The sequence below is a fragment of the Lithobates pipiens genome, unplaced genomic scaffold (genome assembly GCF_037356315.1).
Source record: "Lithobates pipiens isolate NorthernLeopardFrog02 unplaced genomic scaffold, aLitPip1_a1.2 Scaffold_30, whole genome shotgun sequence".
Classification (NCBI taxonomy): Eukaryota; Metazoa; Chordata; class Amphibia; order Anura; family Ranidae; genus Lithobates; species Lithobates pipiens.
In genome coordinates, this window is record NW_027507791.1 from 59,730,839 (window position 1) to 59,738,018 (window position 7,180).

A 7,180-nucleotide genomic window follows, 5' to 3' on the forward strand; every position below is an offset into this window, starting at 1 on the left:
GAAAAAATGCCTCCATATGCTGTAGGTCAAAAAGATATCCAGGGGTCCTGGGTTTACTGACTGACAGTGAACTTTATTGTCAAAAGGTTTATCCTTTGCTCCTGTTTGCCAATTTGATGTCCAATCTACCGTTCTGGACGTTAACTGTTTTGTTAGGAATCTTTTGCTGAGAAAACATTTTGATCGGGGAGCCTTAGAGACTGAGATTGCACCAAGTGTGGCTCCAATTGATGATAATATGACTTCTTCTTTCTCGTTTGATCATCTTACTATGGTTTCCACTTTAGAAAGTTTATTATCTGAATTTGATGTGGGGTCTCATGGGATTAAAAATCCCCTGGAGACAGGTATTTCTATCCAATACAGGCTAGGAGTGAAGTTGTAGACCCATTCCAGCAAGTAGTAGGGGTGGAGCTCAGCAAACTTAAGGAGCTGCCAGAGTCTCAAACACATTATGGTAAACATAATTTAAATAAAGGGGAACACGAGGCTCTGCAAAAACTTAAGGTTAGAACTGATATAACAATCCGTCAAGCGGTAAAGGGTGGAGCAGTTGTAGTTCTTAATACAGAAGATTCAGAGTCAGAAGCTCTAATGTCGTACACACGACTGGACTTTCCGGCAGTAAAGGTCTGACGGAATAATTTCATCCTTTAATCCAATCGTGTGTGGGTTTCATCTGACTTTTTTTCAAAAATTCTGAGGGAACCTAGAAACTGAGGTTTTAATTAGCCTAATATTATATTACATCATATGTTGGTCAGTCTTCATTGCATTTACTCTTTGGATCGTTAGTCCGACCAAAGGACAGTATTTTAGATGTTAAACATTCTACATATACCCATTTACCGTATGTGTATCCATTAGTTCTTCAGGTTGCTGGTATGTTAGGGTCATACGCAGTAGGGCATATGTATATACTATGGTCCGTGATCATCTTATACCCCATCTGCAGTATTGATTATATTTTATGAAGTTTGGGATGTCAGGGCCACATCTAATAAGTTTTATGTACATACCCAATTTTAGATTATACTGTGTTCATTATTCATGACTTCCTCTGATATTCTTTATATACTATATTTACTTATATCTATTTTTATTTTTATCTTAATTCATTTTTTAGATGTATGTATTTGTATATATCTATGGATTGTTTTAGATTTATTCATTGCCACGCACTTATTGATATGTGCTAATAATTTATTTATGAGTAGTTATAAATTTATTTATTGTTATGTATACATTGATAGGTACCAATAATTTATATATGTCTCTCTTTTTGGTATGGGGATGCTACATGTAATCTTAGGTAAGTTTGTGCGGTGTATTCATGTTAGCCGGCATGATTCCCTTACCAACCACCAGAGGGAGCCCGGGTTCATGTGCATATGATTAATGGAATATATTAATATATTTTTTCCTTTTAATTCGTTTTTATTCAATATCATTATATGATTTTTCTATAGAGAACAGTGTATGTTTAACCACTTCAGCCCCGGAGGATTTTACCCCCTTCCTTGACAGAGCCCTTTTTGCGATTCGGCGTTTTAACTGAGAATTGCGTGGTCATGTGACGTTTATTGTGTGGTCATGTGACGTTGCACCAAAACAAAATTGATGTCCTTTTTTTCCCACAAATAGAGCTTTATTTTGGTGGTGTTTGATTACCTCTGCAGTTTTTATTTTTTGTGCTGTAAACAAAAGAAAAGCGTCAATTTTGAAAAAAACACAATATTTTTTACTTTTTGCTATAATTAAAAAATATCCCATTTAAAAAAATAAAATAAAAATGTTTTCCTCAGTTTAGGCCGATACGTATTCTTCTACATATTTTTGGTAAAAAAAATCACAATAAGCGTATATAGATTGGTTTGTACAAAAGTTATAGCATCTACAAAATAGGGGATAGATTTATGGCATTTTTTACTAGTAATGGCGGTGATATGCGATTTGTTTTGTGACTGTGACATTATGGCGGACACATCGGACACTTTTGACACATTTTTGGGACCATTCACATTTACACAGCGATCTGTGCTATAAAATTGCACTGATTACTGTGTAAATGTGACTGACAGTGAAGGGGTTAACATTAGGGGCGCTACAGGGGTTAATTATGTTCTCTGGGAGTGATTCTAACTGTGGGGGGAGGGGACTCACAAGGGGAGGAGACCGATCTGTGTTTCTCTGTACTGAGAACACACCATCGGTCTCCCCTCCACTGACAGGACGTGGATCTGTGTGTTTACACACACAGATCCACGGTCCTGCTGTGTTTCTAAGCAATCGCGGGTGCCCGGCGGACATCGCAGCCGCCGGGCACACGCACCGGGTCTCGAGCGTCGCGCGTGCCCCCTAGATGGCCGGGAATGAGAGGACGTCATATGACGCCCGCCCAGGATGGGAGATCCCATCTGCGGGCGTCATATTACATTACGCCGGTGCTGAAGTGGTTAATAAAGATATGTTAGCGCTTATTGGAATGATGATCTCCGCTTGTTATTGGCGAGTGTGCAGTATTACACGCTTGCGGTGGTATAAAATAGCCAGCGTCTTTGGTCTCCTAGCAAGCCTTGAAAAAGTCACGTGGCAGTGACGTAACGCGTAGGGTGCTGGAGCCAGTCATAGACGCACGTAAGCATCAGCAGAGTTGTACTGCACAAGGTGGTGTCTGCCCATTTCCTTACTTTTGATAAGCGCTACTTGTTTCAACAAACATGTGAGTGGATACAATCTTGACCTTTACTGCTTTATACTAGTGAGCTCTGCGCAATGATTTGTCTTCTTTGTTTGTTACAAGTATTCATCTCTTCATGAGCCTGGCAACAGTAACAATCTGATCAAGCTTTCCACCTGGGTCATCCTTATAGGCGAAGACTGTCTGCCTGGCATAAACTAATACTTATGGCTTAAAACTTTTGGAACTGGCTGCTTCTTTGTATTTATTATTTCCATTCCATTGTCTTATTTTCATCTAGCACCAATTTTGTGGGTGATTTACCGCATTAATGATAACACTCATTGCTCATTTTGCACATTCTTACCACCAGTGATGGAAGTAACTGAGTTAAAGTAAACGGCGTTACTTAACGCCATTACTTTAGAGGGTAACGAGTAATCTAACTGATTACTCTTCCCCTCATGGTAACACCATTCCCATTACTTGGGCAGCGTTACTGCAATTACATCTACGGCCACGGGGAGGGGGGGCGGTAGATGTAATTGCCATAATGCCGCAATTACATCTACCGCCACTAAGGGCGCAACGGGCCGCAATCGATACTGCTCTGCGGCCTTAGGAAAGGCTATGGCTTCGGCCTAGCTCCGGAGCGGCGCCCATCTTGGTGCACCCGGCGGCCGTTTACAATGTGCTTGCTCCGTCAAATGACGGAGCGATCATTTGTAAACAAACCGGCGTCATGATGATGCCGGTTCCTCTCTCCCCTCCATGTACAGATCTGTACAGTGGAGGGGAGAAATTGGATGGCAGCAGCACTGTGGGCTGCATCTGTAGTGCCCACAGCGCTGCTCTCTGACAAGTGCAGTCACAGCCATCCCTCCATAGCCTGCCAATACTCTGCAATTCCCTGCCAATACTCTGCAGTACCCTGCAATTCTCTGCAATACCCTGCCAATACCCTGCCAATACTCTGCAATACCCTGCCAATACTCTGTAGTACCCTGCCAATACCCTGCCAATGCTCTGCAATACCCTGCCAATGCTCTGCAATACCCTGCCAATACTCTGCCATACCCAGCCAATACTCTACCATACTCTGACATACTCTGCTATACTCTTCCTCTTCTCTGCCATACTCGGTAATACCCAGCCATACTTTGTCATACTCTGCAATACTCGGTAATAGCCAGCCATACTCGGTGATACCCATCCATGCCCAGCCGTACCCAGTCATGCTCAGCCGTACCCAGCCATACTCAGCCAATCTTACAGTGGGGGAGATGACATGGATATTACAGTGGGGGAGATTGTGGATATTACAGTGGGGACTATATGGTGGTGGAATTTTCACAGGTTTTTGCAAATTCAATTATTATCCGCTGATCCGAAAAATGATCCGATCCATGACTCTGATCCGAGGAACGATCTGATCCCTGAGTTTGGGGGGACAGATGTACAGAGGGGAAACAGATATATGTTTGTGGTGGGATGACAGACGTGTAGTGGGGTACAGAGGGGGAACAGATATGTGTGGGGGGGGAAACAGATGTGCAGGGGGTACAGAGGGGAATTAGATGTGCAGGGCGGTACAGAGGGGAAATAGACGCGCGGGGGGGGGGGTACAGAGGGGAAATAGACGTGCAGGGGGGAACGCGCCCCTTGCTTACAGTAATACTAGACCCGCCCCTTAGAATATTAAAAAAAAGTCACAGTTACTTTGCTGAGTAACTATTTACTTTTCTAATGTAGTAACTGAGTTACTAATGCAATTACTTTTTGGGAGTAATTTGTAACTTAACTAATTACTTTTTTAAAGTAAAATGACCAACACTGGTTACCACTAATTTTATTGTGTATTAATTTTGATTGTTCAGCTTATCACCAGTGTTTTACTATTCACATTTTAATATTTTCACCAAACACAGTATATTATTCTTAGATTATGTATCCAATATTAGCGTGCATTACGGCAGTAGGGAACTTTGGGACATTTATATTTCCCCTCTGTTTTTTGTTTACTATAGGCACAGTTAGCGCCTTGCACTTTATCACGTGTTTTTTTTATTTTTATTGGTTATTATCTATTTATTTGGTGGCACTGTAAGATTAGTTGTAACATTGTGGACTATTTATATCTATTTATTGGCAGGGTGAGTCCGCTGTAGTTTTCCCTGCAGGTTACTGCGTGGCACTTTGTTTTTTGATGAAGTTGTTTTATTGCACTTGACACTTTAAATTTGCAGTGGAGTATTGAGGACAGCGCATCACTATTGTTTAGTATATTTATTATTTGTTGGTAACTGACCACGTTTGGGTGTGTGCTGCTGTCTTCTCATATATTTATTCCACAGAGGATCCATTTTTGCACTTGAGTATTTTTTGGTTTAGAAATAGAACATGTTTTAAATCTTTCTGACAGAATCAATTCCTATCGGTAAAACTGTTCATCTGTATGCTATTCTGATGGACCAAAAACGACGCAAGGGCAGCTATTGGCTACTAGCTATTGAACTTCCTTTTCTAGTACCGTAGTACGTCATTGTGTTCTAAACGAACGGACTTTGGTGTGATCGTGTGTAGGCAAGTCAGTTTTTAGCGGAACTCCGTCGGAAAGACCACCAGAGTTTATTTTGATGGAACAACCGGTCCTGTGTACACGGCATTAGACTATTAAATGACATCAGCACCTACAGGCCACTGGATTCAGATTCTACTGATAGTATTCAAAGGGGCTTATTTCAACTTTTGGATGATGGAGAAATGGGAGTTTTAGAATAGAAGATTTTTGACTTTATATTTACAAATAAACACATGACCTCAATATTTCACCATCTTCCAAAAGTACACAAGCAACAATCCCCTGTACAGGGACACCCAATAGTAGCGTGTATTGGATCTCCTTTAGAAAGACTCAGTGAATGGGTGGATGAGCATTTACAACCCTTGGTTAAACACTTACCCGGCTATCTTAGGGATACAGGACATTTATTGGCACATACACATGAGATAAAATGGTCGGCCAGTAGTTATTGTTAGTGGATGTTAAAACATTATACTCCTGCATACCACACCACTTGTCACACCAAACTGTTAAATATCACACCTTAAACGTTATAGTTGTTATATGTGAGAATTGTGTGAATTTTTGTGCATTGCCATAGAATTCCTTCTGAAATACAACTATTTCATGTTTGACTCTAAATATTATTTACAGTGCCGTGGTGCATCAATGGGTTCAAAATTTTCGCCTTCTCTTGCAAATTTGTATATGGGTTGGTGGGAGGAGACTTTCCCCTTCTCTCAAAGTAACCCATATGGAGAATTCATTGATTGGTATTGTCGCTTTCTGGATGATTTGATATTCGTATGGAAGGGGCCAGCCAATTTATTGGATTCTTTTTTGGCTTCTCACAATACCAATCATTTGAATTTGGAGTTTACCCACACTTCAGATCCGGTCAGTATTGATTATCTGGATTTGACTTTGGTGGGATGTGTGGATAGTGGAATGGTCTCTACCAGAACCTACAGGAAACAGTGTGTAGGTAACTCACTTCTGTTGGCATTGAGTTGTCATCCATAGTGCTGGCATTGGCAACGGTTTATCAGGAGAAACTGTTCCTTTGATAAGGATTTTGTTAAAGAATATAACATTGTTTCCAGTAGGTTGAGAGAACGAGGATATAGCGTAAATTTAATAGAGGCAGAAGATTGACAGAAAATAGAGAATGTGGTGATCTGATTGGGAATTCTTCTGCCAGTAAGAAGGCACAGTCCAGTGGGTGGGGAGGTGTTCACTTTGTGACCACTTACTCACAACAATACAATCAGATTGTTTCTATCATAAAACACTTTGGTGAATGCAAAAATGCAAAGTCAATAATGAAATATAACACCACTACAAGGGAGCTCCCCCTACTTTAATAGGATGCAAGGCCTTGCAATAGCAGATGTAGTCTCTATAGTCTTCTGTCTTCTGCTAGCTATTGGTGTTGCGACAATTTGTAATCCAACAGTAATCCACTTGTAATTCCCTTTAGTGGAATAACATAGTGCTAATAGTGTTGTGCTAAATAGGTTTGAGGCCTGTTTAAACTCAGTCTCTGCTAAGTTATCTTCCGTGGGACTACATTGTTGTCCCAATGTTGATGAGGACAAGGGCCTCTTCCCGACAACCCTGGCTGTTGGATGTTGGGGTCTGTGGGTGGGGGGCTTAAATAAGGGGGCCCCCAGATCCCGGCCCCCTACCTTATGTGAATGAGTATGGGGTACATTGTACCCCTACCCACCATTCCCCTGAGGGAAAAAAAGTGTCAATAAAAAACACACTACACATGTTTTTAAAGTAATTTATTATGCAACTCCGGGGGTCTTCTTCTGACTTCGAGGGTCTCTTCAGACTTCTCCACTCTCTTCGGCCTCTTCTCCCGCTCTCCAGCCTCTTCTCCTGCTCTCCGGTTCTTCTGCTAGCGGTGACCAGGTCTTCTGCTTTGTCCT